Source organism: Culex pipiens, chromosome 2, assembly GCF_016801865.2.
Source record: "Culex pipiens pallens isolate TS chromosome 2, TS_CPP_V2, whole genome shotgun sequence".
In the NCBI taxonomy this organism is placed as follows: Eukaryota; Metazoa; Arthropoda; class Insecta; order Diptera; family Culicidae; genus Culex; species Culex pipiens.
Window position 1 is genome coordinate 131791429 of NC_068938.1, and position 27139 is coordinate 131818567.

The window sequence follows — 27139 nt, forward strand, 5'->3', positions numbered from 1 at the left end:
TGTGCGTGGTATTTGTGAGTAAATTTGATTGGAAGATTCGAATCTAAATCGAGCCGGTGATGTGGTGGTGAATGCTGTTCTGAGATTCTTTATTGGAAGCCATAAAACGATTGGTAGAGATTTCACGACTACCTTACCCGGAGTGCATTCTGGTGGTGGTGGTGGTTTTAAGGTTTGGAATATCGAAGAAGAGATCTAATCTGATACTGTGGAGAATAAATTTGAGGTCCGGAACGTGTTTCTTGTTGATGAGCTGTAATTTTATTTCGTGTCGTTGTTAATTTTGAATTGGGACATTTATCACTAAGGGAAAGAAGAATGAGCCTTTCAATTTTATATTTTTAAAGATTTGTATCTAACACTTTAATTCTAATGCTTCTTCTAATGATTTCTGAAAGACTCACAGAACAAATCCTTAAAATGTTTTTTAAAAAACTGCTTATTTGTAATAAAAAACATTCAACAAAAAATACAAAAACTCTTGATAAATTTGTTTTAAAACCTTTTTCTCTTGAACTCCATTGAAACAAGCTCAGCATAACTAATACGACTTTTCCCCCCTCATTTTCCTCTCACTTTACGTTCGCCAGGTACGTTTACGTTTATGCATGCATGTTGTTGTTATGTGCAGAACAAATCAAGCCTAACGAGAGAAATCCATCTCTTAATCCCGGCCAGAACGCTCATTCATGGTCCTCCAGAAACTGGCTGGTAAAGAGCTTGATTAATAGGTTTTTCAAGTGCGAGGGGCAGAATCGGCAAAACATACCATCCAGCACCAGTTGGGGAATTGTTTTTCCCGGTGCTTTTGTTAGGTTTGTGCAATGTTTTGTGAAAACAGTCCTTGCAAATGTTGAAAATGGGTTGCCTGGAAATGTTGTATGACCCTCGCTTAATTTTATTATTGAACTAAAATGTTGAAAATCTTTATTTTCCTTCAGCTTTAACAGGACAAGTGAGGGAGTGAATGAGTGAGTGAATGAGTGAGTGAATGAGTTATTGAATGAGTGAGTGAATGAGTGAGTGAAAGAGTGAGTTATTGAGTTAGTGAATGAATGAGCGAATGAGTGAGTGAGTGAATTTGTGAGTGAATGAGTGAGTAAACAAGTGAGTGAGTTTGTGAGTGAATGTTGAGTGAGTGAGTGAGTGAAAATGGTTAGATTGTTTGAAAAGTAAATTCTCTTACTGAATTTTGACTCAAAAATAATCATAAAATGTTCCTCTCAAAGCGCCTGGTTTCCGTCATTGTATCAAATGATCCAAAATCGATTAGCTCGGTGCACATTTCGCCAAAAACCTGACAGGGGCTGATGCTTCGGCAAGCTGAAGGATATGTTTTACCACCTTCTTCCTGTCTTTCCAGTACCCTACTGCTGCTGCCACCGGTTGTCCCATTTTTCCCATTTTTTCTTCTCTTGTTTCGTGTTTGGGTGCTATTTTGATCCGTATCCAAAACCAAAGTGCAATCCATGGGTGCTCTTGCTCTGCGTTTTTTTGTTGCTGTCGTTGTTGTTTCCTCCTTTGATGAGCGGACTTTGTCGCCATCTGCTCGATTTTTAATTTCCTCTTGCTCGCGTTGTTGTGTTTGGTTCGTTTAGTCCTCTCGACCGTGAGCAACCTTGCTCGGGCCGGAGAACCTCGTTCTATATATCTTTATGAAACTATTCTTCCTTTGTCTAGCGCTGGATTGCACTTTCAGCATGGGTTTTCTGTTTTTGTTCGGTTTTCCTTTTCGTAGAATTTTATTTTATTTTGTTTTCGATGCGACCTAGATACCAAGATCGATAACATTCAACGTGAGCTCATCCGATAAAATAAAATAAAAGAAATGGAAATGATTGGATAAGATCTTTCTGAGTAGAAACCATATCGGTGGAAATTTCACGCCTGCAGTGCGTGAAACAATGCTTAGATTTTTTGTTCATTCTTGAGCAGACATTTAGAATTATGATATTTAAAAAAAATAGCGGAAAACTGTTAGAAATACATGGGTAATTCTCTACCAACTCACATTAAATCGGAAAAAGTTGCTCCGACCCATATTCTATTTTCGTGTAATTTTGTCCTAAGAGGTGACTTTTGTTCCTGATCACGAATCAGACCCCCCTTTTTTGAAAATTCCGAAAAAAAGTATTTTTCATCAAAAAATACAAAAATAGTTTTTAAACCTTTTCCATTTTTTGTAACTCAACTTTACTGTTTTTGGAACGTGTCATTTTATGAAAAATTTAATGTACTTTTCGAATCTGTCTGCATTGTTGTCATGGGGTCTAGCTCATTTCCCCGAATGACATTTCCCCGAATGCCATTTCCCCGAAAATCATTTCCCCTAATTGGCCACATCCCCGAATACCACTTCCCCTAATCAGCCACATCCCCGAATGCCATTTCCCCTAATCGGCCATTTCCCCGAATGCCATTTCCCCGAAGTGACACTTACGCCAATTGCCGTTTATTTAAATTTAAATTTTCCCGAATTTTGATATCCCCTAATCATCATTTTCGCTAAAGCTTTTTTCCATGACTAACAGTTATTTTCTTTCTCAATTTTACCGAACAAACAGCTTTTTTAAACAAATTTTTATGATCAACGGTAAGAAACACGATTAAAAACCATTTCTGATAACGTTTTTATCATTTTTATACAAAAAAAAGTTATTGACAAGACAACATTTTTTCGATGGATCAACTATGCTCCCCTTAGAACTAGCTGTCAAGCAAGAGCTTTTCTGCCAAGCAGGGCCGTGAGGTGAATTTTTAAAAATTGAATTAAAAATCCATTTTAAATCCTTTGCGGTCGTTCAAAGGGTCATTGTACTTAGAACAATAAGCTTTATCGTTGTGAACAATAATATCACAAATTTGAGCTTAATGTTAGGACCCAATTACAGTCCAGACTCGATTATCCGAAGCCTCGATTATCCGAAGTTTCGATTATCCGAAGGTTTGTATGGGATTTCGGATAATCGAATCACGAACAATTTTTTTTTCTTTTTTTTCTTTTTCTTGTTTTAAACATCAAATTTGAGTTCTGCATCCCCATTTTAGTCAAATATGAATAGTTGATTGCCTATTAAATAATAAAATGCATTTTTTCAATATTTCAACACCGCCATATTGGCCGCCATCTTGGATTTAAAAGTTTTAAATCACTTTAACGTAGTTTAGGGGTCATACTTAAGCTCGACAATAAAAAATTAGGCATCGAAAAAAAAAAATCGTGATTCGAGTACCCGAAGTGATCATTTTCCGAAGCCTTCGGATAATCGAGTCTGGACTGTACTAGATTTTTTTTTTGTTCAATTAACATTTGTATTCAACCGCATAATTAGATGTTGTTTTTGAGAAATTTGCAAGGAAATTTGTCTTTTTTCGAATTTTGTTCAAGAACCCAAAAATCGAACAAATAGGTACATAAGGCTGGTTTTTGTTGATTATACTTTTTGCCAAATCCCAAACCAGCAATGAGAATAAAATGATCAGTGTAAACGGGGTTCTGTGCTACGAAAATCGCACGGTATTTTTATTTTTTTGGATCATAAAAAATAACAAAACTTCTATTGCATTATTCAAGGCCAATACGAACCATTCAAGAAATATTATCGCGCGCGCTCCGGGGCACGGGGCATTTCCGCTTGACCTCGTTCGGGGAAATGGCATTCAGGGAAATGACTATTCAGGGATATGACTAATCGGGCAAGTGGCATTCGGAATTGTGGCCCATTCGGGAAAATGGCATTCGGGGATGTTGACGATTAGGCGAAATGGGAAATTCGGGTAAATGGAATTCGGGGATGTGTCCCTTCGGTAATATGGGTTTCGGGGAAATGTCATAGATTCGTTGTCATGGGTTATTGTGACTAATATATTTTTTTTTTGAGAAAGTTACATTTTTGTTTCTCTTTGTTTCGTTTCACACAAATCGAAGAAAGGGCGAGGCAACTGATGAGTGCTTTTGCGGAGAATGGCCCTACTCTAAATAAATAATTTTGAAAAAAAAAAACTATGTTTGTCATTCAGTAAAAGATTCAAGATACTTGGCTTTGGACGACTTTGAACTCACAGCAAATATTTTTCAAAATTTATGGCGCATCCTTCCTCCACACCTTTTTCAAAATTAGCTCAAAAACAGGGAGGAATAAAAATTCGCTTACTTTTCCAAAAGGTCCTATGTACACAGGAAACCCATGGCGCATTGGTAGTTTAAAAAAAGTAATCTAGATTTTTTTTCTGTTTGAACTAGTTTACAAATATTATGATTTTTAAGTAAATTCCTATTTATAATACCGAAATATTAGATCAAAATAGGCAAAAAAAACTGTTACCCGTAATTTTTATTTAACTTTATTTTTTCTAATTTATAAAATAAAAATAATCAAAAAACCCTATATGAGCATTTTGAGGTTAAAAATTAAGTATCAAAATGGCTGGTTTGCACCTAAATCAATCAAACAGAATAGTTTTCTGTTACTGGTTGAACTTTAAAAATATATTATTTTTGCGAAATAGCTTTTCAGACTACTCAAACTCAATCAGATAAAAGCTGTTGCAACAACTCAATAAACACCACGTGTTCCTTCTCACCACATCAAACCAAAATCCATGCAAAATTTCCCTCCTCCCTCAAGGGAGACGAGACGGTTTTCGCACAAAAACGGAGCTCATTGATTCTAATCACAATTTTATTATGCCACTAAAATCCCTCTTCACTTGTGCGAGAGCAAATTCTTCAAAGTGGCACCCGGAATTAACTCACCCACCGCCGAAAACCAAACTCAGAAGCTGATAAATTTCTATTTGCTTCATCTTACTCTGCTCATTTCTCCTGGCGGCGATAATCGAGAGGGTGGAAAATCACTTGGCAAAACGACGCAGCAAATGCAACCAGCCACGAAATTCAGCATCCCAGAAATCAACCCCTCCTCTCGCAGAAGAACCTGCGGAAAACATTCAAAGGATTACCACCCAAATTTGAAACCCCGTTCCTCGGTCGTGTGTTTCTGCTTAAGGTGGTAAGCTAAGGCAGACTACAGACCAAACCCCCAAAAACGAAGATGGAGTTTGGCTTCGAAGATCATAAAACTATCAACAGTCGGCACCGGGGCTTTTGGTCCAGGATTGCGGTTTCGGTGAAGAAGGGAAGGTGTTGCTCTCCTTTGAACGTTAGTCGTTTGTAATGTGTGTTCAGCAAAGGGACTTTGCAAGAAGAAGTAACCACAAAGACGCAAAGGTTAGACTCGTAAATTAGTCTCAGACGGTACTTGGGGGAAGACATCTCCCGGCCCGGAAAGATGGTCCCCGTTTCCGGTTTGTTGGAAGTACAAGAAGGTCCAAGACCAGCCGGGTGAGAACGAGGGATTAGAAGCGAAATTAACTAAATGGAAAATTTGCCACCTTTAACAGAATAGAAGGGGGGTAATTCTCTACCAACTCACACGGAATCGGGAAAAGTTGCCCCGACCCCTCTTCGATTTGCGTGAAACTTTGTCCTAAGGGGTAACTTTTGTCCCTGATCACGAATCCGAGTTCCGTTTTTTGATATCTCGTGACGGAGGGGCGGTACGACCCCTTCCATTTTTGAACATGCGAAAAAAGAGGTGTTTTTCAATAATTTGCAGCCTGAAACGGTGATGAGATAGAAATTTGGTGTCAAAGGGACTTTTATTTAAAATTAGACGCCCGATTTGATGGCGTACTCAGAATTCCGAAAAAAACGTATTTTTCATCGAAAAAAACACAAAAAAAGTTTTAAAAATTCTCCCATTTTCCGTTACTCGACTGTAAAAATTTTTGGAACATGTCATTTTATGGGAAATTTAATGTACTTTTCGAATCTACATTGACCCAGAAGGGTCATTTTTTCATCTAGAACAATTTTTTTCATTTTAAAATTTCGTGTTTTTTCTAACTTTGCAGGGTTATTTTTTAGAGTGTAACAATGTTCTACAAAGTTGTAGAGCAGACAATTACAAAAATTTTAATCTGTAGACATAAGTGGTTTTCTTATAAACATCACGAGTTATCGCGATTTTACGAAAAAAAGTTTTGAAAAAGTTACTCTTTGTTTCGCCGTCCGTGTCTGTCGCGGGTGACCATGAACGGCAATGATCGATGACGACCAACTTTTTCAAAACTTTTTTTCGTAAAATCGCGATAACTCGTGACGTTTATAAGCAAACCCCTTATGTTTATATATCAAATTTTTTGTAATTGTCTGCTCTACAACTTTGTAGAACATTGTTACACTCTAAAAAATAACCCTGCAAAGTTAGAAAAAACACGAAATTTTAAAATGAAAAATTTTGTTCTAAATGAAAAAATGACCCTTCTGGGTCAATGTAGATTCGAAAAGTACATTAAATTTCCCATAAAATGACATGTTCCAAAAATTTTTACAGTCGAGTAACGGAAAATGGGAGAATTTTTAAAACTTTTTTTGTGTTTTTTTCGATGAAAAATACGTTTTTTCGGAATTCTGAGTACGCCATCAAATCGGACGTCTAATTTTACATAAATGTCCCTTTGACACCAAATTTCTATCTCATCACCGTTTCAGGCTGCAAATTATTGAAAAACACCTCTTTTTTCGCATGTTCAAAAATGGAAGGGGTCGTACCGCCCCTCCGTCACGAGATATCAAAAAACGGAACTCGGATTCGTGATCAGGGACAAAAGTTACCCCTTAGGACAAAGTTTCACGCAAATCGAAGAGGGGCCGGGGCAACTGCTGTGTGAGTTGGCGGAGAATTACCCAGGGATCTTTGAAGTGTTAGGAACAATATTTTCGATGGAATTATCACATTTATAGAAAAACCAATGTTTCGAAAATGTTTTGTGACTCGGAAAAATTTCACAGCCAAGCACACAGGATAATCGAATCACGAAAAAACATATTTTTATGTATAGTTTTGGGTCGGTAAGCTTTAATATGACCTCAAAAGTGTTTCAATAGAAATGCAAAAGGTTAAAAAACGAGATTTTTTCAGCAAAATCAAAAATATTGAGAAGTGTTACTTTTTGATACAAGTGTTGAAAAGTTCAACTTTCCAGCACCTAATTAAGTTCTGAAAAGAATAACTTTTCAGTCCTTGTATCGAAAAGTATTACCTTCCGATTCTGTTATTTTTGGTAGATAAAAGAAGGCCGTTTCGTCGTTCGAAAATGACAGCAAATGTAAGTAGTTTCACTACGTTTCATGCAAGAATTGCAAAAATTAATTTTGAAATTATAAATCCAAGATGGCGGCCAAGTTAGCGTTTATGTAATATTGAAGCCATTCAAATTTGTCAAAAAATGAGGTCGTAAAACGCAGTGAAAACACTTGTTTTCTACTTGTTTCTATTGTTCGAAATTTCAGGAAACTAAATGACGGAACTTCGGATAATCGAGTCCGGATTGAACAAAACAAAACAAAACAAAACAAAACAAAACAAAACAAAACAAAACAAAACAAAACAAAACAAAACAAAACAAAACAAAACAAAACAAAACAAAACAAAACAAAACAAAACAAAACAAAACAAAACAAAACAAAACAAAACAAAACAAAACAAAACAAAACAAAACAAAACAAAACAAAACAAAACAAAACAAAACAAAACAAAACAAAACAAAACAAAACAAAACAAAACAAAACAAAACAAAACAAAACAAAACAAAACAAAACAAAACAAAACAAAACAAAACAAAACAAAACAAAACAAAACAAAACAAAACAAAACAAAACAAAACAAAACAAAACAAAACAAAACAAAACAAAACAAAACAAAACAAAACAAAACAAAACAAAACAAAACAAAACAAAACAAAACAAAACAAAACAAAACAAAACAAAACAAAACAAAACAAAACAAAACAAAACAAAACAAAACAAAACAAAACAAAACAAAACAAAACAAAACAAAACAAAACAAAACAAAACAAAACAAAACAAAACAAAACAAAACAAAACAAAACAAAACAAAACAAAACAAAACAAAACAAAACAAAACAAAACAAAACAAAACAAAACAAAACAAAACAAAACAAAACAAAACAAAACAAAACAAAACAAAACAAAACAAAACAAAACAAAACAAAACAAAACAAAACAAAACAAAACAAAACAAAACAAAACAAAACAAAACAAAACAAAACAAAACAAAACAAAACAAAACAAAACAAAACAAAACAAAACAAAATAACTTTCGGATGATTGAATCACCAAAAAATATTTTAATCGCTGTCTTATTTTTGATTGTCGATTGTCGGCGGCCAATATGGTTTTGTCGAAATATAAAAAAAATGCATTTTATTATTTAATAGGCAATTAACTATTAAAATTTTACTAAAATGGGGTAGCAGAACTCGAATTTAATGTTTAAAACAAGAAAAAGAAAAAAAACGAAAAAAAAAAAATATGTTCGTGATACGATTATCCAAAGTCTCATAGGGACCATCCATAAACCACGTGGACACTTTTTTGGGAATCTGTTACAAACCCCCCCCCCTCCCTCCTCCCCCCTCCCCCTCGTGGACAATTGTCCATACAAAAAAAACTTTTTTGTATGGATCGTGGACAATCGCCATACCCCCCCCCCCCCCCACAAACTGTCCACGTGGTTTATGGATGATCCCATATGAACCTTCGGATAAACGAACTTCGGATAATCGAAACTTCAGATAATCGAAACTTCGGATAATCGAGTCTGGACTGTATTTCATAACCGCCATTTTGGCCGCTATCTTGGATTAAAAAATTCTAAATAATTTTAGATTAATTTATGGGTGTTTTGTACTTGAGCTCAACAATAAAAATAAGACAGCGAAAAAACGTTTTGTCGTAATTCGATTATCCAAAAGATTCGATATACGAAGTGAAATTTTTCCCAGGCCTTCGAATAATCGAGTCTGGACTGTAATTGAAGTAAAATAATTCAAAATGCATCATAATTTAGTAAAACCCAATTCAAAACTACTTCAACTAGTTTTATTTTCAATTCCTAGTAAAAATGCAGCACACTTCCGCCGACCGCCATCAAACCCAACCCGACGACCCGTTCCAAGGTTCATGGCATCAACCAGCAGCAGCAGGCACGGCACGGCACAGCAAGCAAGAAAACATTGAAAGCATTAAAACATTGAGTAATAGCAGCAGAAGCAGCAGCACGACCGCGGGATAGGCAGGCAGCAATAACAAAAACAACAACACACAATCAAACCTCTTCTCTAAGCTGCAACAAACACACACACACACACACGCACACACCCGCTTCAGTCATACAGACACAGTCGATTAAGCCACACGGGAAGGTAAAGAATGAAAACGAACGAACATAAACGACGAGCAGCACGAGAGGTTCGTGAAGAAGCTTCCAGAGGTGCTGGGTGGGTAATCGGCAGAAGAGGGAGAAGAGAAAAGGAAGCAACAAAAAAGAACACCCTTCAGCGCGCCTCACCCTCCTCAGCGAGGCAAAGCAACGTTCAAGAGAAGATGCTTCTTGCACCCGCCGGCGAAGAGAGCGAAAACCGAAAGAAGAGAGAGAGTCACAGAAAATCGATCAAAGTATGCGCGTACAAACACTATCAAACGTGAAGCAAGCCCTAATCGCGCGAAGCGCGTTTATGTTCCCTCATCCGCTTGCTTTGATATTCACTCTCATGTGTGAGTGCAAGCATAGATTCTCTCTCCTTGAGTGAGATTCTCTCGCGACGACGTCACAAATACACTAGTGGCGCGCCTGCTTCGATGAGTTCTACGCTGCCTGTGTCTGGGTTTTAAATCCAGTCTGCCTTGAACCTCCGAAGGGATGATATCGTGTCGGTGTCCGTGTCCGGTCCAAGTGTGCGGCGCGTCGTGAAGGATTCTCAGCAGTGTATATCAATCGCTAGCGGAGCAAGGAGCCGACGGCTTGAGAACGCTCTCTTTCCGAAAATTCGTTTTAATGTGTGATTTGTCTATTGTTTTCTTCTGTGAAGACTGATTAGCGATTAGTGCGTGTATGCGTGAGTGCGTGCGAGGTGCATTTCTTAGTCTACTACGATTATAGCGTTTAGTGAGCACAGAACCACGCACACTTCCTCACACAAGGAGTCGGTAAAGTAGGCTTGTGTCAAGTTTACTTGGACCGAGAGTAGAAATAATTTTCACACCGTTCACGTGCGCGCCCATGTGTGCGTGTGTTGTTTTATGCTGCCGCCCTCTGCAACATATCAGCGCGTGTCTACTACTATTACATAAGAGAGAAAGAAGAGTGTGATAGCTTTTTGGTGGTGTTGGTAGAAGGGCTCGGGAAGAAGGTGTGTGCGCGCGCCCTGTGTGCGTGTGTTTCCCTCTCGGGAAACCAGGAAGAGCCCCCTTTGTGTCGGTGTGTGCGTGTCGCGGTCCAGGAAAAGAAGAACCGACGACGACTCCGGGAGCGGGAGAGAAAGGGAAGAAAATTTCTATGTTGGTCCGTCGCGACTCGTCGCGGATGTTCCGAAGCTCGAGGGCTTGAATTTGGAAGGTTTTTCCGGGAAAAAATCCGCTGCCGCCATCACAGGAAGTGTCTCTCAGTGTTAAATAGTGCCATTTCCGGGAAACAATCCAAGCAGGCGCGACATAAGGATTACCGTGCTAGTGAAAACTGCTCTGCCCAGAAGTCGAATCAACTCTTGTAGTGTTCCCAGCAATCGCCAATCGAATCTCCAGCATTACCCTCACCCAGTAAGCCATGGATTACCTCTGGAAGCTGTAAACCAGAAGCCGGAAGCAGTATCGATTTCAACCCGCAACAACAGCAGGTAAGAGCGAAAAAAAAGAGTCCAGTGGTTCCACAAAGATCCCGCAGCAACATAAAATGTCGAACGTGCGGACATTTTCTCCTCTACATGGTTCTTATGCTGCTGAGCATCATCATCATCATCATCGCCGCCACCGTCATCATCATCCCGACCGGGAATACACTACACACAGGGAAAGAATCCCGCAGAGCGCGAACCAAACACGAACCTCGGTTGAAAGAGAAAGAGAGGAAGATCCACCCGACTGTACCTCTCTAACGCGCGCCTGACCCCGTGCCGTGACGGATGATGATGACGGCTCGGAAACCCGAGCCGGGATTCGCCGACGGCGGAAACGCCACCTTCTGTCACTCACTACACTCTGCCAACTGAGCTATCGAAGAAATTAAACCCTAAAATATTTGCAACCTTTCAACTTCGCTAAACATCTTGTTCTAGCGATGCGTAATCCAGTTGGCTGCGCCAACGCTCAAATGTCAAACGATTGCATCCAAGTTGGTTTGCGTGCAATATGCAGCATGTCTCCAAACCAACGGTGGTGGCGCACCTTTTTCCGGGTTGCTAGATCAGCTTCTTCTAGTCGTGTCTCTCAACTATCGCGGCTCCACCTAGGAGTAGGGACCGGGGTGATTGATGGCGCGCGCGATAGAAGCGTTGGGAGCAGGTGCGATTTTCTAATTATGGAATAAAAGTGACAGCAAGTTGTGGTGCGCTTGTGGGGCAATGAGTTTTTGAGGTGGAATTTGAGTGCTTGTCGGTAAATTTGGTGTCATTTTTCAAAGGGGGAATTGTTGGGTTTGGTTTAGTTCTTTTTTTCACTTTTTCGTCAATCTTCGCTATCTCAATATTCCTCCATGTGTAGATAGTTTCTTTAGTCGCCTATCGGACGCCTTCCGCTGTCCCTTGGATTTTTTGCCTGCAGAAAAATGTTACAAAAACAATTTTGATTCGATTGTTTCTGGATTATTTTTATGAAATAATGTCACAAAGACACACCATTATATCTTTGAATAACTCGGAGCGTTCGATACGGTATGTCCACGCATCCTTCCTCCACTGTAGATTCTGTTTGATGTATTCCGTTTAGAGAATCCCCTTTGCAAAAGAGTATGCCTTAACGCTTTAATGAGTGCAATACATTTCGGGGAATCAGCCAGTTTCTGGATATTTTTACAATGAATAATGACTAAAACATTATTTATTTAAAAAAGATATACTCTTAAAACCAAAATTTTAAATAAATTGACATTATATATATTAAGAAAGTTGAATCCGCCACAAAAAAAATATTATTAGGCCGTTGCAAATATGTAACAAAGTTTATATCATTGAGGTAATCATCCAACAAAAAAGCTAGAAAACATTTGAAATTAAGATAGGCTTTTATTGACAATTCTGTAGTATTTTTACAAAAGGGCGTAACATTGGTCGAAAACAATCAATTTTTGGGCAATGAAAGATGAGTCCATTTTAAAAAGATCAATTATTTCTGTTTAATTTCCTAAAACAGCATGTGTCCTTTTCAAAACAAATCCAAAATTTTATCCAGTTTTGAATTAATTTCATTAAAATTGATTATGCATTGCAACATCTAAAAAAAAACCCAAGAAATTTGCCATTTTTCTCCAATTTTTCACTTTTATTCACTGAAATAATAATTCCAAAAATTCGTAATTTTTTATTGGGTAATTTTGTGTATTGTTTTAGGGGATAAATATGCATCTTTTACGCGAAGGTTAACATAGTACAAAATCTGGTACTGGAGTTTATATTTTATTTTATATTTGTTTCTGGAAATTAGTCAAATAGACAAATTGTTCAAGTTTGTTTTTTAAATGCAAAATTGAATGTGCAATTGAAAATGATTTTTTTTACGATTTTTTTTAATGAATTGCACCGTTTAAAAAAAATGCAATTATAGGTTAGAATTTTCGAAAAAAACATTCATTTTTTACAGTTTGAATATATTTTTAAAAGACCCGGTAAAACATATTTTCGAAAAACTGAGCAAATTTCCTAAAATGTATTAAAATTAGAAAAATTAATTAAGTAAGTGTGGGAAGTTTGTTTCAACTTATTTGCTTAAAGGAAAGAGCTAAAAAAACTAATCAATAACTAAAATTTTTAAATTTGGATTGAAAAAACTTTAACTTTTCAGAATACACTTATAAAGCTTATTTATGCATTTGCAATCATATAAAGCCATTTTAATCTTTTTACATATTTTGGGACAAAACATTAAACTTAAGGACATTTTTCATAAATCCATTGTTATTTAGCAAAGTTTCGATAGAGGCATGACTGTAATGATGTATTAAGCATTTTTGGATACTTTTTGTTTCGAAAATTCGAAAATCAAGAAGTTATAAATCTAGTTAGTCAGTTGCAATTATTTTTCAAAGTTTATTTTAGAATTGGTCTAAAAAAGAAGAAGGCAAAAATATTTTTTCGATAAACTTTAAAATTTCCATGGAAGTAGAAGTCTAATCAACTGAGAACAATCTAAAATGATTGTGTCTGCATTGATAATCATATTTCGTTTCGTTAATCATATTTAGAATGTTCGGGCTTGTTTAAAATGTTTTGATTTTTTCTGAAATTCCAATGTACAGTAAAAAAAGTAAAGTAAATCTTTCCCAGTTCCTGAGGGGAACACCCTTGAAGAGTATCGGGGCCGGCATTTACAAAGCGGATTCAGTGGCAGTTTCATTCTCAACTTAATGTTAACATGTTAAGGTTATTGTTAACATTCCATAGGTCGCCTCCCTAAGGTGTCGTGATAAGGTCCAGTTTGTGACGATACACTACCTTCCCTTTACTAAGCAATCGATTCCAGAAGGGAAAAGATCACCAGTTGTATTGGTCCGAGCCGGGATTTGAACCCCGATCTACCGCTTACGAGGCGGAAGCGTTACCACTGGGCTACGTGGCTCGGTCGTAAAATTTACGTAAAAAATAAAAATTTGTTCAATACTTAGATATTTCGTAAACTAATGATGGCAAAACAACCGGACAGGTGTATAATGCATTTTAAAACACTTTATTCGTTAAAATATTGCTCGTAATTTCAATTTTTATACTTTTTTATTTTATTGACTTTGATCAGAGTCGAGGGACATAAACTTCAAAAAATATTTGCAACGGCCTTAGTAGGCCTTGACCAGATCCGAGGAACAAAAACTATAAAGTAAATTTGTACCAGGCGTAGTGACAAAATGTGAAATAAAAAGCATCGATTTTTTTCCGAGTAAACTTTTTTTTCTGAATAGTCCTGGGCATAACCTTAAACTTTGCTGAAGAGTACAAGTCGATCAGAATTTAATTTATCAAGAATCATATATTTGAATTTTTCCATGCCTATTTTGTATGACCAACACTCAATAATTGTATGAAGCTGGCAAATGGAACTGGCCGAGAGTTTGGAAAAACTTATGATGAAGAATGTTTACTTTTGATCATAGAATGCAAGAACTTAGTTCAACAAATAAAACAAGTCGATTTGCTAAAATGTAGAGATTTATTTAAAAGTTGAAAATGGTTGACAAAATTTTACTACATTGATTTTTATTATAATTTCTTTTGAATGGTTCAATCAATTTAATACATTTTGTGAATATATTCTATTGTACAACCTAAAAGAGACATATCAGCCCTAAAATTACCAATATGAGACTTGCCATCACCTTACCAAATTGATCAAATGCCTTCCGAACGAAACCCCAGCCACATAATGCAATTAATTTTCAAAAATTGGAAAAAAATTACAACCTCCCAAAAAAAAAAAAAAACTATAAGCAACAACAACAAAGTCCCTGGCTCCCATTCGCCAGCTGTTTCCCAAAAGAGCCCTAAGGTTCAACTTCACCACAAAAACACAAAATTTCGTGAGTGCGGTTTATTCGGAACGTCTGTTATCATCCGACTAGCTGCTGCCTTTTGTACCCATACAGCAGTCAGCTTCTCCAAGGACCGGTTTTTATTTTTCGTTGCGGTGACCGCCAATACCTTGTCGATGTCTTGCGGCCGCGATCGGAAGTTCATTAGCCTTCTTTCGTGGGGCTGTGCAGACAGTGGCCGGAAAGGTATTCAGGAGAAAAAGTTAAAAATAAAATAACAAAGAAAAAAAACGAGAACGAACGACTCTTCATGACATATGTCTCTGTTTGCCTTAATTTTTTGGCAAGTCCTTGTACGGTTTTGCATAACTTTAGGCGGAAGAGAGAGAGCGAGGACAGATTGTGTCAGTCTGAGGAGAGGGAAAGGTGAGGAATAATTGTAAATTATCGTTATTAACGTTATCTCGTGGGGCTTTCCGGGAAGAACTTGAGGAAAGGTCGCATGAACTGAGGCAGAGAGGACAAAATGTAATGTAAATTATGAAATTTAATGTGACAGGTAGCTGCTGGCAGAGCATGGGGTTTTGATGAGATGTTGTTAATATTTATGCCTCCCTGCGGTAATAATTGTAATTGTCGGCCCCTTTCGGGAACACAAATTCCACTTAATTTCGACACAATTATCGAAATGTTTGCGATGGTGATGAAGGCTTACGACATGTTCTATTAGAAGAGTAGAGAATAAACGGAACGTCATGAAACAAGACAGTGAGCAAGAGACCAACTCTCTTTTCTCCCGATTTGAGAGAAACGAGATTTGCTCTTTTGCTCACTGTCTTGCCTCAAGTAGTAATATTTATTTTCAAATAATTAACGTCACGTTTGTGCTATCTTGTCACAAAATTCAAGGGGTTCGTTCAAGTATTACCCAACATTTTAAGGGTTTTAGGAATGGAAAAGCCGACAAAATCCCTGCAATCAAGAGCAACAATTAAGAACTAACAACTGTTCAGCAACAATTACAAACCCTCAGTGTCCCACTTTTCCCTAATGGTTCATTTTCCTAAATTGCACACAATTTACACGGAAACTTTCCCCGACTTCCGTCGGAGGGTGCAGAGTCCGTCTTATCAGTTTATGTGACGAGCACAGTTTTTTCCATGATTATTCGACAAATAAGGGGGTGCCAACACCCCATCCCACCTAAGGGAATGACAAATCGATACAGATAACAACAGGCCGGTCAAAAACTACAATGATCGGTCATAAAAAATAACATTTCCCCGTACAAACTCGTGCACGTTTAAGGTGAGGGCAGCCATGTATTGGTGCGCGACGTGGAGGGGCTTGCGTGTATGTTTTAATTATAATAAAAACATATTTTTCCCTCCGACTCCCGTCGGGTTGTGCCGGGAATGGGAAATGGAATTCTGCAGTTATCGGCTTTTACCTTTTTCCGCGGGCGGGTTGGCCAGTCTGGCCGGTCCGGACACCGCACACACTTTGGTTCAAAAATTGATTTATAATTGAATTAATGACAGATTGCTTTTGGCTGTCACTTTTGACGGATTGGGAAGCGAGATTGAGGTATGAAATGTGGGGTGAATTTTTAATATTTTGACTGTCAAAAGTGTAGTCCTACGTCAAGTTGTATTGCTAAAAAAAATAAACGTAGTCCCACGTTACTAAATTACTTCAGTTGTAGCTCTACATCAAGCTGTTAAAACAATGGTAGAATTTTGTGGAAATTAAGTTCTACGTCAAGCTGTATGTGTCTGGCCGGCTACGAAATTATGGGAAACTATTAACAGCTTCAAACATGGCTGCTGTCTCATCTTATCTCAACATTTAATTTAAAAAAATTAATTGCCTCAATTTATGCGGCAAAAGTCGAATTACACAGAAAGGACGTAAATTTACACGCTTTTGAGGTAAAATTACACGTTTCTTTATATGTCACAAAAGCCAGCAAACCACTCAAAACGTCACTTCCGCCATGACGTGCAAACAAATGAGCGTAATTAGAAGCCTTGTCCGTCCTGCCAAGGGAATCAACCCCTCTCAAGACTCTTTCACGATTTCCTTGCCGAGTTCATCTGGCATCACAATCACACGCGAGAAAGCCCCTCAAATCGATCTTCCCACACTGCCCTCCAAAAAAATGGCGCACCCCTAGGCCGTTCGGCATGCCAAAAATAGGGGGAAAGAATTTCCGGTTTTGCGAATCTAGCTAGGACTCGTCGTGAATATCGCCGTGAAGGAGATAAATAATAAGAGGGTATTAAATTACCACTTACCGAACGGCGATAGCTGAAAGAGAGAGAGAAAAAGGGGCACGATTTAGTGACGATTACGGATTTGGCTGAACAAGTCAAAGTTTCCACGCGAAGGAGTAATTAATTTCTCGGCGTGCTAACTTCTTGGTCAGATCTGAATCTGAGATGTGCTGGAAGCGATTTGTTTCGGAGGGGTGTTTTCTCTGTGGGGGTCATTGAACCTGGTTGGAGTCGATTTCCTCTTGAACGATTTAATATATTCCAAATTTTGTGAATTACAAATTGACATTTAGACGTTATCCTACGTCAATCGAGTTGTTTTACATTCTAGGTTTGTGACAAGTCTTTCTTTCGGTTTTATAACAAATTTGGATAATATTTATTTCATATCAAAACTGAAATTTAAGGCATCAATTGATTAAGTAAGAAAAAAATTGACGTAGGACTACGTTTTATAACAAAAAAATGTCTACAACAATCCTTTGTTTTTGTTTTATTCAAAACAAAAAAAAAACCTTTGTCATTCCGGTCACGTCCATCAACGGGATATTGCCCTTCCCCTTTCCAACTCCCTTGGCCGATTCCTCCACTTTCTGTACCCACAAAATGTTCAAAACATGGCAGCACCAACAGCAGGACAACATGAAATAATAAAGCAAAAGCCGGCGGCGGCAGATGAAAATAACAGGTCTGCAACATACACACCGGTCCTTTCGTCCGACCTTCTCCTCTGTATATCTAGGCGCACACCACACAGTCGACAAAAACAAGGACCCTTGGCCAGAGAACAGCTGTCGGTATCAATAAATTTTCATTTATTACCGATTGGGCTTAATCTGTTTGTAGTCTGTTCCGGATTCGGAGGGGGGAGAGCTTGAAATATGATTGAAACTTTTGTTTTGGCGAGCCCACTTTGAAGCTATAAACATAATCAATTGGTGTGCAGGTGATGCGACTTGATTGACGACTTGGTGCGACTGGATTTGACTCCAGTTGACTCCATTGACTCCGAAATAGCGAGTTGGTCTCTAATGCAACTTGAATTTTAGTGATAATTTGACTCCATATCTGAAATGACTCCATTTACAATTTGACTCCACTTTTTACTTGACTCCATTGACGATTTGACTCCATCTGTAACCTAACCCTAGCATTAGCTAGGACATCTAACCTGCAGACATGATATCAACCTTAGTTCTACTCGATTATTGATTGGACTCCACTTATTATTTTATTCTTTTTCTGATTTGACTCCATTTATGAATTGACTCGACTCATTTTGAATCTACTGACAATTTGACTCCATTTTGGACTTATCTCCGGTGATAAGACTTGACTTCCGCCGTAATTTCAATTTGACTCCATCATCGACTTGACTCCATGTCCAACTTTGTCTCTAACTCTTAGTTTGATACCATTTTCAGCTCCACTGATATTACTGCAATGTTGAATTTGCGATTTTACACAATATTTCTTTTTATTTTTGCTGGATTGACTTCACTACAAACTTGCTTCCACTGTTGATTTGAATCATTAAATAAAATAATGCCATGTTAATTTGCTTCGGATGCCATATTGACTCTATTTTCAACATGCTATCTCAAATAATTGGCTGATTTGAGTTTACTTCTGAACATGACTCAACTGCTGATTTGACTTCATTATTAACAGGACTCAAGTTTTAATTTGACTCCAGTTTGTTTTTTTTTGTGATTCGATTATCCGAAGTGAAATCCGAGTCCTTAGGATAATGGAGTCTGGACTGTACTTGATATCACTGTATGATTGACTCCACTTAAGGAGGTATTAGACTATGACAAACAATCAAACTCGCGCATTTTCGTGTTTGACAGTTTGCCAAACTCGAAAACAAAGCAAAATGGAAGCAGGCTTACTTTTCTGCAAACAAAATGGACTCCATTTCCAACATGACTCCATAGATACTTGATATCAAGACTAACTTTACTCCACTTGAGTTCACTTCTGAACTGACGCCTTTCCCACCATGACTCAACTGTGATTTGACTCCATTACTTACTTAACTCCAGTTCTAATTTGACTCCAGTTTGGGCTTTTTTTGTGTTTCGAATATCCGAAGTAGAATCGAGATTTTCAGATAATCGAGTCTGGACTGTACTTGATTCCATTGTATGATTGACTCCACTTAAAGAGGTATTAGACTATGACAAACAATCAAACTCGCGCATTTTCTTGTTTGACGGATTGTCAAACTCAGGCTTACGTTTCTGCAAACAAAATGGACCTCATTTTCAACATTACTCCATAGACATCTTGATTTCAAGACTAACTTTACTCCACTGATAGCTTAAATAATTGCTTGATTTGAGTACTTCTGAACTGAATCCATCCCCAACATGACTCAACTTTAGATTTGACTCCATTACTTACTTGACTCCAGTTTCAATTTGACTCTAGTTTTGATTTGACTCCATTGCCGTCGTGCCTTAAATTTTAACTTATTGTCTGATGTGGATTTTTTTAAGAATTGACTCCATCCCAACTGACTCCACTGTCAACTTGACTCCATTCCTGATATGACTCGACTTTCGGTATCCATACAGTCAATATTGATAGTCGAATCTATTATACTCTGTTATACGATTTGTATGCGATTTTTACATGATTCGATTATCCGCAATGAAATTTTTTCGAGCCCTTCGGATTATCGAGTCTGGACTGTACTTTATTCCACTAAAGGTTTGACTCCACTTAAGGAGGTATTAGACTATGACAAATAAACAAAGAAACTCGCAAACAAAGCAAAATGTATGGGTCATTCCATGTCAACTGGGTACACTTTTGGACTCGACCTTCACCGATTTGGACCAAACTTCGAGGGAACGTTCATTTATCGATAGTTTACAGAAATCCTAAGTTTGGTGCTGATTGGACCATCCCTATATTTTTGGCACCGCCCTCTGTTTTGACGATTTTCTAAAAAACTTTTTTTTTTCTTTTAATCATAACTTTGCATCTTTTTGAGCAAAAGACTTTCTACAGGTTACATTTATAGAAAATTGTCCAAGGAATTCGATAAAAATAATTTTAACCCTCAATGCCCCCCAATATTATATTTCAACGTTTTTAGTATTAAAATTCAGTTTTGACCAATTCCTTATATTTTTATTTGTTTTATTTTATCACCATCGTGTTCCCCGGACAATTTTACGTAATAATCAATATAGACCTCAAACTAAAATGAATTATCGGTGAGAAACAGCGATTTTACTGAAAAAAGTTTGATTTTGCGCAGCACTCTGTCCTATGAATTCAAATCCGAAATAAGCTTCTCGCATATAAAAACCGAACTATGCGGAATTCATCCCTTTTTGTTGAAAAGTACACCATGTACTTCCGAGTGCTGCGCAAAATCAAACTTTTTTCAGTAAAATCGCTGTTTCTCGCCAATAGTTCATTTTAGTTTGAGGTCTATATTGATTATTATGTAAAATTGTCCGGGGAACACGATGGTGTTAAAATTAAAAAAATAAAAATATAAGGAATTGGTCAAAACTTAATTTTAATACTTAAAACGTTATAATATAATATTAGGGGGCATTTGAGCATTTTCCTTTACTAAACTTTTTGACTCGACTATTGTCATGTGTAGTCGTAGACGTAAATTTTTAGTTAATTTGACTATATTGCATTGTAACTCCCCTTTTGAAATGTTTTATAATCCCAATTTGACCCCATAAATAAAAATTACAAAATAATTTACTCGAAATATCAGCCATTTTCGCTCAAAAACCAATCAAATTCGCAAAAATCTCTTCCCCCTCGAAAAAAAAATCATTCTACAAAACCTTAATTATCACTAATTAAAATGCACTCTTTCTTCGCTTCGCCTCCTCTGACAATGCATTCTTTGTTCCTTTGGGTGCAAATCGTTCCGAGAATTTTGCGTTGAAGAAAAAAAAACTTTAAAAAAAGTTAAGCAGCAGCAAAAAACGACGACGACGACGACGATGAAAAGCGAAACAGCTTTCGCCTGTAGCTATTTTAATTTTGAACTGCTGCTGCTGGTTCAAAACAGAAATCGAGAAAAAATAACTTGAACAAAAAAAGTGAGAGAGAGACAAGAAGAATCTGCTCAAGGATCAAATCCCGAAGCAGACGAAAAAAAAGGAAGGATTCTAAAAAGAGGAGAAAAAAAAGTGAAGAACTCCACTTGGGGTCCACCACAAGAACTTATAACTGCGGGTATGTGAGTGTGAGTTCTTGTGGAGAGGAATGCGGTTGAAACTCATACAAACAAACACGTTTTTGGGAAGTTCTGAGTGAAACAAGAGGAAAAGGATGAAATCTCGTGGGGATGAAGTTCAAGGAACCGCTCGAGCAGGGAAGATTACACTTGCTTCAGATTTCGCTGATTTAGTGAAAATTTTGGGCACGGAAAGCCGAAATTTCAAGATTTAAAACGTTTGAAGTTGAAATTGGAAACAACCAAGTGCTTCTTCGCAGAAGAAGTAGCAAAAATCAATACTTGAAGCCGTGCAAAACTTCTCTCTCCAACTCCAACTCTCAACACAATAGTTGGCAGGAAGCTTGAATTTCTATGGCCTGAAGCAAGCTCTAGAAACTTTTCGTTTCAATCGCTGCGGCGCTAACATCCCGGGACGTCTCTCTTCAGACTGTTCAGTCGCTGAAGAGGCGCCCCGAAATTAAAGTCCGGGACTACGTTGCCAGGGCTTTTGGGTTGGGGGGGAACGAGCATCTACTCTACTTGAAAGATTTGAAGAAGGTGCCCCGCGTGAAATTTGGCCTTCGGGAAGCTACGAGGAAGGTAGAAATTTTTGGCGGAATGAACGCTTTACGGCGAAGTAATTAGCGTGCGATTTAATGGTGGGCTCGTGATTGAAGAATTGGATGAACTTGTTCTTGGAAAAAGAATGCTTTAAAAATGAGCAAATTTAAAGGTTTTGTCAGGAGACTTTATTTGGCTTTGAGTTGATCTAGATCTGGACTTTAACCCCAATACTGTTTTGACCCCATAGCTTTTGGCTCCACTTATGTCTTATCATAATGTTAATGATTTGACTTCATCGCAGACTTAACATTAAAAGTCAATTTAACTCAATTTTCACCTTTAATTACTCCACTTTGAAATTGTCTCCACTGCTGATTTGACTCCACCAGAATTATCCACAGACTGAGTCAGCAGGGTGGCCACTCAAGTCGAGAAATTGGGAAAAGTCGGGAAAAAGTCGGGAATTCGCCAAAATCCGCTAAAAATCGGGAAAAAGTCGGGAATTTGTGATTTTTTGTCAGAAAGTCGGGAATCCCAAGCATACCTGCTTATTTTTTTTCTAATTCTTGAATAATTTTGTAATATTTTGAACAATTTTCAAATTAAATTCACTCAGTTCTAGATTGCTTTTTCAAAACAACCAATCCGCCATGGGTTTCCTTTGTACATAGGACCTTTTGAAAAAGTAAGCGAGAATTCTTACTTTAAATTTAAGGTTTCTTTCACTATTTCAATCTATATGATAATTGAAAGGTTTTTTAAGACATTAAAAATACTTATAAAATCTGGAGGTATTTGACACAGACTCTATCATATTCTTTTTATGAATCAAACGTTTTTCTGAATTTATTTTTGTTTATCATTACCTCTTGTTCTTACTCTAACTTAAAACAACAACAAAGTTAATGAAAAATTAATATAAAAATTGACCCTAATTTTAACGATTATGGCTAGCGCAAACGTATGATTCTGTTTGATTTGATCACATTGATTGAATATTTGATAAAAGATTCCAACTTGAGTTTGGAAATGTTTTTTTGTGGTAAATATTTTTAATTGTTGAACTAAATTCATTTAGTCATTTATTTTTTCCAAATAATTCCCTTGAATTTTTGTGAGTATGTGTAAAATACTTTAGATAAAGCTTGATTTTCAGTTATCGGAAAACTTAAATATCGAAAAATCCATTCGATATTCGTTCTAAATGATTTTTTTTTAATTTTCATTCAGAACGAACATCGTTTTGAAAACATGAAAAATATTGAATTTGTTAAAAAATAAATCCAACAAATTTTGGTTTATATTATTGCAAATATGTTAAAAGATTTTTTTTCTTTCAAACATATCACATAAAATAAGTGATAAAATATAAAATCTTATCAAACTGTTTTTTTTTTCTTTGAAAATTTTTAATCAGTTAAATACTGACAACTAGATAAATCAACATAAATTCAAAAAATCAAAAACAAAATTTACAAAATTCAAAAGGAAACTTTGTAAAAACATTTTTGTACGAATTCCTCGATATTTTCAAAATTATTTTAAAGAATATTAACAGCAGTCATATTTAAGATTAATAATATTTTAAATTTAGTTATCTTTAACTTTTTGTCATTTCCAGTTGAAACGAAGTATCAAAAACTATACTTTTGCCAATTTTAAAAATAAATATTGAAATTACAAATATTATTAAGCTTTCGGTTATTTTTCAAAGACTAATTGTTTATGTTTCTAATCGGAATGAGTGCTTCAATTTTTAAAGTTTTTTTTTAGGAATTTGTTGTTAAATTTCTGTTTTTCGAAAGTTGTCAATAGTTTTATTTTCTTTTAATTCGTTTAGGTTTTTTATGGTTTATATTGATTTTTTATGAGAAGGTTTTTTGTTTGAAAACTTTCTTTAGATAAGAAATGTTTATTATTTGAGTTTCTGGAAAAGTCGGGAAAAAGTCGGGAATTTCAAAATGGTATTTGAGTGGTCACCCTGATCTGAGAGTCTCAGACTCCATTTGAATGCTTGTGACTTGATTACAGACTTGATCTGACGTGAACTCCATTGATATCTTCGCTCCTCTGCTCGTTACTTAAGCCTTACTTAACTGACTAAACTCCGATTTTAATTTGACTCCATCACTGACTTGACTCCAATTCCAGTTTGAATCCTCAAAAAAAGTTTTGTCATTTGGAAATAGGTCACTGCTAGCTGCGCGAAGGCTAACACCAACTACTTTCCGGGACTGAGATAAGCTGTATCAGAACCAGTAAAGTCTGATACAAGTTTTACTTTTTCCATAATTTCGTAGCCGGCCTAAGGATATCATATGATTTATATGACTGTATTAGTTGCTCGATTCTGCTGATTGGACTCCATTTTAGGCTTGATTTTACTGTAAACACAACAACTTAACGTTTAACTTGACCCCTTGCTGATTTTTCACCAAAACAATTGTAAATTTGGAGTCTTTAGTCTGAAAAGTTATAAGCACAAACTTAAATTGTCTCAATCTGCAAGATTTGTCTATTTTATCTACAAATTTGACTTGGTATATGATAAGACTTGGCCTACCAAATTAACCCGAGATTCAGTCTAGACTTAATCCATTGAACTAAAGCTACTGGCGTGAATAAGACTATAAATTATCGTTAAAAAATATATAATATGATAACACTCATGACGTAGGACTACGTTCCCATATAATCCTGATAAAAGTAAATAAAAACATAGCCAAAAATACTAAGATAAGATTTATCTCCCAGAAATTCAACCCTCAACCTCTTCCCACCATCCTCGCCGCCATCAACTCTTTACGACCCTCCCATTATTGGCTTATTTACCCTAACAATAACCGACCGTCCCAACTTTGACCATATATCCGTCGCAATTAACTTTTTAATGCTCATTTACAGCAAGCGCGAGCGCGCGCATTCTTTTTGACATCCTCCTTCCTCTTCTTCTTTGCGTCAAGTGCGTACGCACAAATGTCGCCAAAATTGACAGTTTTGTGTGATGACTGTGCGACCGATGGACGGGTGATAAATTTGGTCGCGTGCCAGTTTTATTATTCATAACATCTTTCAGCGCGCTTCTTTTTATTTTGTTTACTTTTGCTTGGTTTTTGTTTGGCGTGCTGGGTTGATTTGTTTTACTTCCCCAAAGCGCGCACGCTGATCTCCAACGACCGTTGCTAAATTGGAGTTTAACCCCCGCCGGTTAACTGGAGTTAATGATAGATGAAAGAGTTGGCGAAAATTTGAAACGCTCAGCGAGAATCGTTAGCGTTAGGGTTGAGCAATTATCAGCTGTCAAGATTGCACGCTTAAGCAAAAGTTGGCACTCGTTGAGTTCAACGCGCTTTTGCTGCATGGGTTTACTGGAACTTTGACAGCTAGCTGTTCATTCGTAAACAATCAACTGTCAAAGTTACACGTTGCAAAAAAGTAATTGATTTTGAGTTAAATTCGCTTCTGCTGCATGGGCTTCGATCGTTTTGTCAGTACTGAAAACTTGAAGATCGTCACAACTTGACAGCATTGCTGATAACTTTGGCGTGCGCTGCAGCTGCGGCACGATACGTGTGTCAGGTTTTATCATATTGGCAGCATAACTCAACACACACACAAACGTTCATGTTTTTGCCCCGCGGAGTACGTGTCCAACATGTGGCCCAAGGCATAGTAGGCGCGCATGTCCAACAGAAAAAAAATGAAGATGTAGAGCAGCAGGTTACAGCCATCCCAGCTCATAATCAGCTGCACAGCGCAATCCAAGTGCACCTTGCAAACTGGTTGTCAGGCTGGGACGACTCAATGTTAGCAGCGAAAGTGTTGCACTTTTGAAGCTGATGGGATCGTCGAGTAGGCTATGAAATTTGATGGAAATTGGTAACATTATAGGATGTCGTCAAAATTGAGTGGCCCAATTTGTTCGCTGTTTAATTGTTATAATTTCATTCAATGTGGGATAAATTTGGAAATAATTTAATTTAGAACAAGAGAAGCTTTTGCCATGTATCGGTTACGTTGTGTAAAACGTTTATAACTGTCAAAATGACTATCTTTACTGTTACCGTCACACGACAGAATACATTTATTTTTGGTTTTGAGTTCAGACAATGTTGTGCTTTTAAGTTTGCTAACAGGTTGATGATTCCAATGTTTTTAAAAAAAACGGAATCGACGTAACACCTTATAATGTGGCCCTCTTAAACCTTGCGGTTTCGTCTACGGATCCACAGGCATGTATCGTTCTTTTTGCGACAAGACTCCGCCTCCCGGGTCTCCTAAATGTGAAGGTATGGCACGGGGAGAGGGCGCCGAATCACATCAAATAATCTAACAAATCTGTTGAGAAGAGGCTTCCATATTTTGTTTGTTTTTATATCTCTTGCCATGTGATTTTACATCCAATCATGCGGAAAGAATGCGATTTTACATAAAAATGTGTAAATTTTCTCATATTTCAAGGCAGTGTTGCACGTTTTTTCTAGCTCAAAATCTGTCCTTATTCCTAGATGTAATATTCCCATGATTATTCACTATTTGGAGTAAGTTGAATGAAAATTCAAGTCAAAGTTCTATTCAAATTTTGTAGGTAAAATCATAAATTATGTAATCTACACAGTGAAAAAAAAATGGTTTTATTTAATCTCGGAACGTTCACAGATTTTGTGTCAGAAATAATGTGTTATCATGCCTTATCTTACATCTTTTCATGTCTTTAAAGTTATTCCATATAAATTTGATACAATTGAAGTCAATTATGTTTTGGGTAAGATTTCGATTTATTTTTCATTAATTATTTATGACAATTGAATAATCCGCAAAATTTTATTTATGAACCAATTTTTTTCTGAATAGTCCTCGTTAAAACTTACAACTTTGCCCAAGAATCATACACCCAACCGGCGGTCGCATGATTGTGATACATGGCGGCATGAAAGTATATCAGAATCTGCATGAAAACTGTCCTCATGCATTTTTTGCGATATAGGGGTATGACATTTTTGCCCGTTACCGACAATTATCGACATTACCGACGGCAGATTGATTGTATTGCAGAAAAAAAAAAATGTTAACAGAACGAGGATTGAACCATCAACTTATAGGTTGCTGATCCGACACGCTACCACCGCGCCATGGACACTTGATGAATGATGAGGGACAGAGCGCAAACATAATGTTCTCTCTGGAGTGTTGCTCGGGGACGCGCCATCATTATATGTGTTGGTGAGAACTGCAGATCGCTGACGTGTTTACACGCGGGCAAAAATGATCTATGGGCTTGCTGCAAAAAATGTAATAAAATATAACATTTTCTGCAGCAAATCCACTGTTGCAGATTTTGAGATATATTTTTCCTTTGGGTGTATCTATCAGAAAATTCTATGAAAACATAAAATGTTTCGAATATTTACGTATTATTTTTGTATTTTTAAACCAATGTTACAAAATGGCTTCTTTGGTCATATGAAAGGCTCCCACAATGGTTGAGTTAAATT

General features: G+C 36.9%; 1 protein-coding gene across 3 annotated transcripts in view; it reads left to right on the top strand.

Annotated features, from left to right (window-relative positions):
* The first annotated feature begins 9760 nt into the window (after positions 1 to 9760).
* The window catches only part of LOC120424222 (zinc finger protein jing homolog), a 103586-nt gene continuing 86207 nt past the window's right edge, over positions 9761 to 27139 (top strand). For all 3 annotated transcript variants that reach the window (XM_039588282.2, XM_039588295.2, XM_039588288.2), the window contains exon 1: positions 9761 to 10761. The gene's annotated coding sequence lies outside the window, so the exon portion shown is untranslated. The remainder of the gene's footprint in view (positions 10762 to 27139) is intronic.